This window comes from Vipera ursinii, assembly GCF_947247035.1.
Source record: "Vipera ursinii genome assembly, chromosome: 16".
Classification (NCBI taxonomy): Eukaryota; Metazoa; Chordata; class Lepidosauria; order Squamata; family Viperidae; genus Vipera; species Vipera ursinii.
Genome location: NC_139529.1, coordinates 2,374,943 through 2,385,379, shown reverse-complemented (window position 1 = coordinate 2,385,379; position 10,437 = coordinate 2,374,943).

Here is a 10,437-nt window from a genome sequence, read left to right as displayed (position 1 = left end):
TACAAGAAAGGACAACCAAGTTCAAGAAACCCGTTGCTTGGCCCTCAGCAAGGACTGTATTCTTGCAACACAGAGGTCTTCACAGGAGGCAAAGGTTATAAGGAGAGAAAAGGGTAAATTGACTCACTGACTCAGTAATAACCAAGAGTGCAGTTTGTTCTCTGTGTGGAAGGAGGGAGTGTGCCAAAAGGTACGGAAGAGGTGAGAGTCCTATTTCAAGGGGAAAATTAACCCAGGAGAATGGTTTGATTTCCAGGCCCAAGGAAAGAACCGTGGGCACAATGGAAATTGCTAAGTTTCTTCAGAACATTCCAGTAGCAGCTTCTGAATCTCAAAATGAAATCTCACCAATGAGAAGAAATTGTGATACGGGTTTGTGGAAATGAATACACTTCTACTCATAAGATTACGTACCCCTTGAAAAGTGTGTAAGATTCAAATTCAACTATTAGAAATCACAGAATAGCAGAATCATTAAACAGAGTAGCAATAAAGGGAACAGTAAAATGTTGACACACAAAGGATGAGGTGGCAAAGAATGGTAAGTGTTCACACCTTCCAAACTCTAGACATATGGTTTCTCTCCTGTGTGAATTCTTTGGTGTTTACGAAGACCACCACTTTCAGTAAAACTCTTTCCACACTGGAGGCATTTATATGCTTTCTCCCCTGAATGGATCCTTTGATGTACATAAAGGGTTCCCCTATGATTGAAACTCTTTCCACACTGGAGGCATTTATACGGTTTCTCTCCTGAATGGATCCTTTGATGTACATAAAGGTTTCCCCTGTGACCAAAGCTCTTTCCACATTCCAGGCATTTATGTGGTTTTTCTCCTGTGTGGATCCTTTGATGCACACAAAGGGTGGACCTCCGATCAAAGCTCTTTCCACACTCCAGGCATTTATATGGTTTTTCACCTGAGTGGATCTTTTGATGTCTATAAAGGGTGCTCCTCCGACTGAAGTTCTTTGCACACTCCAGGCATTTATGCTGTGTCTGTCCTGAGTGGATTCTTTGATGAACACGAAAGGTGCTCCTATCCCTAAATCTCTTTCCACACTCAAAGCATTCATAAGGTTTTTCTCCAGTGTGGATCCTTTGATGAATACGAAGGTGTCCACTATCAGAAAAGCTCTTTCCACACTCCAGACATTCATAAGGTTTTTCTCCTGTGTGGATCCTTTGATGTATATAAAGGCTGTTCCTCCGACTGAAGCTCTTTCTAGACTCTGTGCATTTATTCAGTTTTTCTCCAGTGTGGATCCTTTGATGTGTACGGAGATGTCCCATCCGAGTGAAGCTCTTTCCACACTCTGCGCATTCATATGGTTTTTCTCCAGTGTGGATCCTTTGATGATTACGGAGGTTTCCACTATCAGAAAAGCTCTTTCCACACTCCAGACATTCATATGGTTTTTCTCCCGAGTGGATTCTTTGATGTCTATAAAGGCTGCTCCTCCAACTGAAGCTCTTTCCACGCTCTGTGCATTTATTCAGTTTCTCTCCTGTGTGGATCCTTTGATGTCTATAAAGGTTTCCCCTCAGACTGAAGCTCTTTCCACACTCCAGGCATTCATACGGTCTCTCTCCAGTATGGATTCTTAGATGCTTTTTAAGAGCTTCATTTGATTTGGAGGATTTTCCACATTCCGGGCACTGATATTTCTCTCCTCCCTCCTGGATTCTGTGGCGTTTCCCGAGTTTCCCGCCTCTTCTGAGGGACCCTCCGCCCTCCAGGCCCGTCTCGGGGTCTCCGCCCGTTTCCTGCTCCCCGGATCGCCCTCCAGGCGGCCTCCTTTCCCGGAGTCCCCTTCGGCTCATCCCTTCCGCGCCTTCCCTGCCGTCTCCTCCCGGGGCTGCTCCGAGGGGCCTCCTTCCTTCCTCCGCCGGGCTCGCCCGTCCTCCTGCAGGGGGGAATGGAGATGAGGAGAGGCGGGTCACGGCTTCGTCCCTTCCCTGGAGCCCCGCCCAGGGAATAAGGCCGAAGCCTCGGCCTCTCAGTGAGACTTTCCAGGCAGGACTCCCTCCCAGCGCCCGTCCCACCAGACAGGCCTCGGCCTCCCCCCTCCCCACTTTCTCTGCCAGAGAAGAGCTCGGACTGCGACTCCCGGCATCCCTTGCGCCCTACCTGAGTCAATTCGGCCCTTCTGTAATGTTTGATACCGGAAGTGGAGGCGGGACTTCTCAGAGCGCCTGTTAGCTCTTCTTTCCATTGAATGGACCGCCTTGAGAAGTCCTTGTGCCAATCGCCACCCTCGCCAGAGCGACCAATCAGCGTCGTCCTTCCATCCATAATCCATTTTGCGTCTGCGCAGTAGCAAAGGTTTTCTTTTGGAAGGGGAGCGAGGTGCTCCCTTTGATCTTTGGGGTCCTGTCTTCCCACCCCCCTACATCCAGGCCGGTGGAGCTGAGGGGCCTGCCGGGGTTTTTTCTGACCTCCCTTCTTCCCCTGGGGGGCTCCAGCCAGGCTCCCCCCGCAACCCCCAGGCAGCCCCCCTCCCGCGAGGGGGTCGGAGCCGATGGGGAGAAGGGTGGGGGAGGCGGGAAAGCAGCCTTCCCTTATCTGGGGGGCGCCCCGAGGAGGAGGGAGCCGAGCTTTTTAAACGTTCCATTGCTAGACATCATCTCTTGCATTTCCTGGTGGTCCCCCATCCAAGCCTAAGCAAGCTTTCCTTCCCAAGTCAGCCAAGGCTGCCCAGGTACAGACTGAGAGTCACCTGCCTGGAGAGGTTCCCCGGTGGAGTCCCTGCAATAAGCCACAGTGGCAAGGGAAGCCCTCACACATGCAGGGTCTGCTCAGTTTGCCAGGTTAAATCGGCATGCACTGAGCCTGTTAAACAACGCCAGGGGTCTGGGTGTGCAACGCCAGGAGTGGGGAAGCAGGTCGTGTTAACAGAACCTTGGGTACCGCTGCGTCCCACTTCAGGTTGCTGTATGTCAGAGGTGATGAACGACGGTCTTTTTATTATTTGTGGACTTCCGCTCGCAGAATTCCTGAGCCAGCATGGACAGTATTTGGCTGGCTCAGGATTTCTGGAAGTTGAAGTCCACAAGTCAAAAATTGGCCATCGTTTTAATCTAGGGCAGGCGATCGCCCAGTTCGTCCCTTCTCTTTTCCCGCTGACCGCCTGCAGAGGGCGCCAGGAGTCTCGCTCTGTTCCGACACTTGCAAAGAATGCGACAGCGAGCTCAGTTAACTTTTCCTTCCGCCTGCTGGAAAGATGGTGCCTTCAGCCTGCAGCGCTTCCGCCCGGCACAAATATGGTGCCTTCCAGCACTTCCACTCACAGGTCTTCTCCGCTGCGGTCGTGGATGATGAAGGCCGCACCACTTGCCCTGTCCGCCCGGACAGCCTTCTAGCTCCAGCCCCCACGAGCCCTGGGCTGCAGGAAGTGCCAACGAAGGAATCTTTGAGAGAGCCACTGAGCTCTTTGCTGGGGGGGGGGGCGCCGTGGCCTTTCCCCGGCCCTCGAGATGAAGTACAGCCGAGCGGCAACCCCTCTACCGACCATCAGGGGACAGCAAAGGACAACTGTTGGCGCCACCTGCCGGCCTTTATGCTCGGTGATAGGAGGGGACGGGGAGATTGCCAATGCTATCGGTCTCCATGCTGCCACTGCCCGTCACTATGCCTCGTGGGTGGGCAGGGCTGGTCCTGGTGAAAGGGAAGCCTGTGGCTGCAAGGCTATTTCAGCAAGGGGACCGTGGAGGTGCTGGTGGGGGGTGGCGCTGATCTACAATCTGGTTGCGTCCATCAAAGCCAGAACCTGCTCAGCCTTAGATCCATGGGACAGCCCTAGAACCAGGAAGCCGCCCCACCACCAGGGTGTGCGCACAGGAGATGGCCAGTACCCTGGGTGAAGTCAGCCTGCGGGGCAAGATAGCCAGGAGACTCCACTTGCGTGTGCACCCGGTAAGCAGGGCAGGGAACGTCGCTGGTTCCAGGGCTGCCCTGTGGATCTAAAGCTGAGCACGTTCTAGTTTTGATGGACGCAACCAGGTTGTAGATCAATGTCTGGTTGGCCTGGGGTGGTCTTTTGTTGTTCCAGAGCAGGTCTCCGGGACAGACGGACAACATTGCAGGCTGGATGTGGCCCGTGGGCCTTGTGTTTGACATGTCTGCTCCAGAGTTTGAGATATCGTGGCCAGACCAGTAAATTTTGATTTGATTCACGCAACACTACTCTCTCCATAGCATCTAACACCCACATTCACATTTGCTAAGTGTGGCAGTGTTGAGAAGAGTTGGATTTCTGGCTGTTGTCCAAGTCCAGCCTTCATTACTTCCTGGCTGAGTTCAAGCTGGCCTATCAGTTGGCCCGTCTCGGTGGCAATCCTGGTTCGAGCTGGACCTGCAAGGTCCCTTCCAAGTTTCAGAGAAGGACAAGGTGAATGGTCGAGTCCCCCTGTAGAAGCAAAAAGTTAGGGGTACCTTTTTATCAAATCTCAATCTACTGTGAAATCAGTTGAAACTGATGCAATTAAACAGCACTGATAGTTCCTTGCATAATACATTGGCTGTGAATTTTGATTTATGACTAACATTCTTCTAAATAAAACAAAATGGCATGGACAAAATCACTGCATGAAGCCTTTGTAGATTTTAAACCAACATTTGAGAGAAATCTTGATGAACATGGCGAATACAGTACAAAGGGATGTTACTTTTTCTCATTCAGCATTTGTATGAAATGTGCTAATCAACCTGGTACCTCTTCAGTCTCCCAGGGCTGTATTTAGACCTCCACGCTCTTTACGTAGCAACTCCACTGCTCAACAGCTCATCTGATCATTCTCCTGCTTACACCTGTGTCAATCCCTGGGCCCTACTTCTTCTCCTATATGCTGAGGATATGGATTGTATCTCACAAAGCTTTGTTGGCCTTAGAGAGTCTCTTGTTTCTGCTAAAAAGCTTTATAAAGATAAGGGAACTACTGAGAGCATCCAATTTACAAGAGTTTCAGATATCTGGGGATGGTCTTACATGGTGCTGACATTTGGAAAACCCATTTAGATTATATCAAACAATGACATCCCCAACCATGAAGGCCAAATTAGCTCTAGAGCCAGGTCCTGCCAGTTCCTGCCATCTGGACGGGCATTGGAGGTGGGGTGGGGTGTGGACAAAGGGAAAATTTGTACCTGATGGGACACTTGTTCCAATTAGAAGATCATTTAAAGGCAACTTATTAATCTCACAAGGAGGTTTCCCTTAATGAAAAGAGGAGCACAGGACACATACAGTAGAAAAAGTACAAAAGAATATGTAGCATGTTTCCTGAGTCCATCTTGAAGTACACATTCTGTATGTTCCTTTTTGGATGGCAAAGCTCAGACAGGGACTGCAAAGGATGTGTACAGAGTGGACTTGAGATAACATGCAAAAAACAAGATCTTAAATTAGAAAGATAAGCTTATGGAATGCAGGAAACTGGATCATATATTATTCCTTGTGTTAATTGAAAAGGATAAGCAATAGATAAGGAAAAACAACCAATTTCGGGATGGCATGTAAACTGTTAATGTTTAACTGCTAAAGCTATTGTTTAAGACATACATATATGAGTGAATGTTAACCAATAAAGAACACAGCTGCTCAAGATTCGTGTGAGTCTCCTTTCATACTACAAGAATAGTTGATTGGATGGAAGAAATCCTGTTAATCAGAAACATGGACAATAAGTTAAACATCCCATAATAACCATTTCAAACCATTGTATTAAAAGGAGAATGTTCACATGGGAAAAGGCATCCAGAGCATGAGCCACAGAAATCTATTGTGAAAAGGGACATTTATAGGCAGCTGAATCTTCTAGCATGTACAACTGAAAAAGTCCTTTGCTATTCAGCCTGAGAGAGTGCCTTGTTTTGCAGTTAGAAAGTTACAAGCACCTAGATGCTAAGGCAGAAACCTTCTATATTACAAGGTTATCACAAAAACATTAAAGTTACAAGAAAGTGCAACCAAGTGCAAGAAAGCCGTTGCTTGGCCCTCAGCAAGGACTATATTCCTGCAACACAGAGGTCTTCACATGAGGCAATGGTTATGGCCCGCATAAGGAGAGAAAAGGTTAAATAGACTCATTAATTGATTCAGTAATAACCAAGAGTGCAGTTTGTTCTCTGTGTTGAAGGAGGGAGTGTGCCAAAAAGTACGGAACTATTTCAAGCGGAAAATTAACCCAGGAGAGAGCGCTCTGATTTCTAGGCCCATGGGAAGAACATTTCAGTAGTAGCTTCTGAATCTCAAAATGAAATCTCAGCAATGAGAAGAAATTGTGATATGAGTTTGTGGAATTGAATACACTTCTACTCATAAGATTTTGTACTCCTTGAAAAGTGTGTAAGATTTAAATTCAACTATTAGGCATCACAGAATAGCAGAATCATTAAACAGAGAGTAGCAATAAAGGGAGAAGTAAAATGTTTTTTTTATTGAAAAGTTTTAAAATACATTTTATCTTTAACAATCCCCCCTCCCCCTCCCCTACTTATCCCTTCCTACCCCTCCCCCCTCTCCCCCCCCCCCGACTTCCCAGAGCTAAGTACAAGGTATAAAAACAGGAAACAATCATAAACATCCATATGCTAACAACAATAAGCTCTTAAATCTATCGCCCTCTAGCTCATATAAGATAAAGGGAGCAGTAAAATGTTGTCACACAAAGGATGAGATGGCAATGAACAGTAAGTGTTCACACCTTCCAAACTCTAGACATATGGTTTTTCTCCTGTGTGAATTCTTTGATGTTTACGAAGACCACTATTTTCAGTAAAGATCTTTCCACACTGGAGGCATTTATATGCTTTCTCCCCTGAATGGATCCTTTGATGTACATAAAGGTTTCCCCTTAGACTGAAGCTCTTTCTACACTCCAGGAATTTATGCTGTGTCTCTCCTGAGTGGATTCTTTGATGAATGGAAAAGGTGCTCTTTCCACACTCAAAGCCGTCCAGGCATTTATACGTTTTTACTCCTGTGTGGATCCTTTGATGTCTTCGGAGGTGTCCAGCCACAGTAAAGCTCTTCCCACACACCAGGCATTCATATGGTTTTTCTCCAGTGTGGATCCTTTGATGGATATAAAGGTGTCCTATCCGAGTGAAACTCTTTCCACACTCCAGGCATTTAAATGGTTTCTCTCCTGTGTGAATTCTTTGATGATTAGAGAGATCTCCCCTCTGACTGAAGCTTTTTCCACATTCCAGGCATTTATATGGTTTTTCTCCTGTGTGGATCCTTTGATGATTACTGAGTTTTTCACCATTAATAAATCTCTTTCCACATTCGAAACATTCATATGGTTTCTCTCCAGTGTGAATTTTTTGATGTTTATAAAGGTTTCCTCTCTGACTAAAGCTCTTTCCACACTCCAGGCATTTATGCTGTTTTTCTCCAGTGTGAATTTTTTGATGTTTATAAAGGTTTCCCCTCACATTGAAGCTTTTCCCACATTCAAGGCATTTATACGGCTTTTCTCCTGTGTGAATCCTTTGATGTATATAAAGGGTGCCTGTAGGAAACCTGTCATATTTCCACCTTAGGCTCACATAAAATGGCGCAGGTCTGGCTCAGGGCAGAGATAGGTTTCGTTTCTGTGCATAAGTTACAGTTTACCAAAAATCAGATGACCTTGCTACGTGCAGACGGACACCCGTTGGAACACGTACAAGAAAGTAACACATACAAGATAGTTACAAGAACAAAGACATTCCATACAGATATGTAGCTGATTTATAACCTTAAGATAATTGCTTAGTGCATGGCTGAGATGTAACCATTCGCAACCTTAAGATAACGGTTTCATGGATAGCTGAACGCTTAGATAATTGTTTGTTGCTAATTGCTTGTTGCTGATGCGTTGCTGGTATCTCAATAAAAGAGAGCTTGGGACTTCGGTCTGGGCCCTCATCCCGAGAAACCTCAGAGAGATGTGTCCTCATTCATTGGCAAGTCATGAGGAGCCCGCCGGGTGCGAAAAAACCCACAACTGGTGACCCCGACGTGATTCTGCGGAATACGTCTTCAGCCGTCCATCCTCATTCACCCGATGGTGGCCGTGCTCAACCTGGCTGTTCACAAGCAGCAGGTTCCCAGCAACCCGGCTGCTTCAAGCAACGGGTTCCCAGCACCCCGACGTGATCTGCTGCGAGTGGATATGTCTCTGACGGTCTCCATACTCATCGCCTGGAATAGGCTGTGCACACGATCTCGCCTCGTGAAGACGACGATCCATTCGTGAGTATGGGGAACAAATTTTCTAAGCAACAGGCAGCGCACCTGAAAGAGCTTGAGGAAATAGTCAGAACTTCTAATATTTTACTTAAAAGTAGTGGCAAACAATTACCAGCAGTTTCAAAAAAGGAGTTGATTGCTTTAATGGAATATATTTCGGAAAATACTCCGGCTTATCCGGAAAAGGGCTCGTTGAAAACAGGGACTTGGAGAAAAATTGGAGAATGGCTCCACGAACCTCCTCGAGCACCTCCAAAAATGTTAACAGCCTGGCGAGTCTTAATGGAAAGTTTGTGGATTCACGAAAAGGGACTTAAAGAAGCCTTTTCCATTTCTCCGGCTCCCCCTCCTTATGAGGAACCTATTCAGCCGGGAGAAACTCAGCAGGGCACCTCAGCTGCGGCTCCCAGTGCCCCTCAGGCTCAGCCAGAAGCAATTAACAATTATCCTAAGAAGGAATGGTGGCAAATGCTGTTAGACAGGCCGCCTGATCAGGACAGCTAACATTGGGAGATTTGTCTTGCTATCCAGTAAACATCTAACCAGCTCCGGCAGCTGGAGGAACTGGAAGTCCATTGCACACATGATACTGACACCTTCACAATATGTAGTTTGGGAATCTGAGTATAAAATAGAAATAGAGGAAAAAAAATTCTTGCTGGATTATCTCAAGGGGTAGATAGGGATCAATTATTTGGCACAGGACAATTCGTTACAAATGACCAACAGGCTCAAAGCCCAAGGGAGGCTTTTAATTTGATACAGGAAGGGGCTTTAGCAGCTTTCCACAAGATATCCTCACGGAAAAGCTAAAATGTCTTTTGCAAAAGTTTATCAAGGTCCCAATCAGGCTTATTCAGAATTTGTGGATAGATTGCAGGAAGAAATAACAAGGCAAATAGACAATGAATATGCCCGAAATGAACTCCTGTTAAAATTGGCTTATGTGGGGCTTGAAAGAGCCTCTTGGGGCGAGCTGTTCTCAGTAAAATCCAGGGGCGCGCCTGTTGATTTCAACTGCCTGGACTTGTCTGAGATCTAGCTTCCCATTAAATTGATAATTTTGGTCTACCAAATCAAAGAATAGGAAAGTAGTTGTTGTTGTAAACCTAAAGAAAAGAAAAATCAAAGAAATAAAATCAAGTTTTTCTTCTATCTTTTTCTTTTAATCTAGCTTTTTGGACTATTGTTTTGGCCTAAAACCCCAAATTGATATGTGTGTTTTGTTCTGTTTTAAATAAATGTTGTTTTAATAGTATGTGTGTATATATGTCTGTCTGTGTTGTTCTGTGTTATTTCCAAGACTTGGAAGAGGGTCAAAATCCTCTCTGATAACACCAAACAAAAAGGCCTTATTTAACAATGTATGCTTTGTCTGGAGAAAGTATGAAATGAAATTTTAGTATGTGAAATTGTTTATGCAAGCAGTCAGAATGGAAGTGAATGAGTTAATTTGCTGATATATAAATGTGAGTGTGCTAGCCCTCAAACCCACCTACCACCCCCCACCCCGTCCCAGGCTGTGAAAGGAACAGTAAACTGCAGATTTTATTGTTGTAAAAGCCATGGATGATGTGTGAGAGAAAATGCATGTAAAGGAGAGCAAACTATTTTTTTTTGGTGGTGAGATTTTTGTAAAGTTTCTTTTACCCCCCCCACCCAACCCCGCTGTGTTACTTTAAGAGTGAGAAAGGGAGAGACAGCCAGAAGAGGGGGGGTGGCTGGTCCTTTTAACCATTTTTTTTTCTCTGCTTAGAATTCCAGTCTGAGAAAGGGGGGTGGATGTGAAACTTGATGCCCACTCTTGCAGTTTCAGCTTGCAATTTTTTTTACCCGAAAGAGGAGAGATTAATTGTTGGACATGTTTTTGGAAATCTTTGAGTTTTAGTTAAACATCACCCAAAAGAAATTACTCTGATCTTTTTGTGGAGTTGTTTTTTGTTTTTGTTTTTTTGTTTTTGATGTTTTTGTGTCTGTGTGCAGGACACATTGATAGAAGGTGATATCTGGGAGAATTTCCCTCCCTTAATCAGCACTAACCTGTGGATTTTATGCCTTACAACAGGCTCTGAGATTGTTAATACAGGAAAGGGGGAACATATACACTGACTCCAAATATGATTATGGAATCTTCAATACTTTTGGAGAAGAGAAATGTAGAGGATTGATTAATAGCTAAGGGAAACAGTTGGCTCA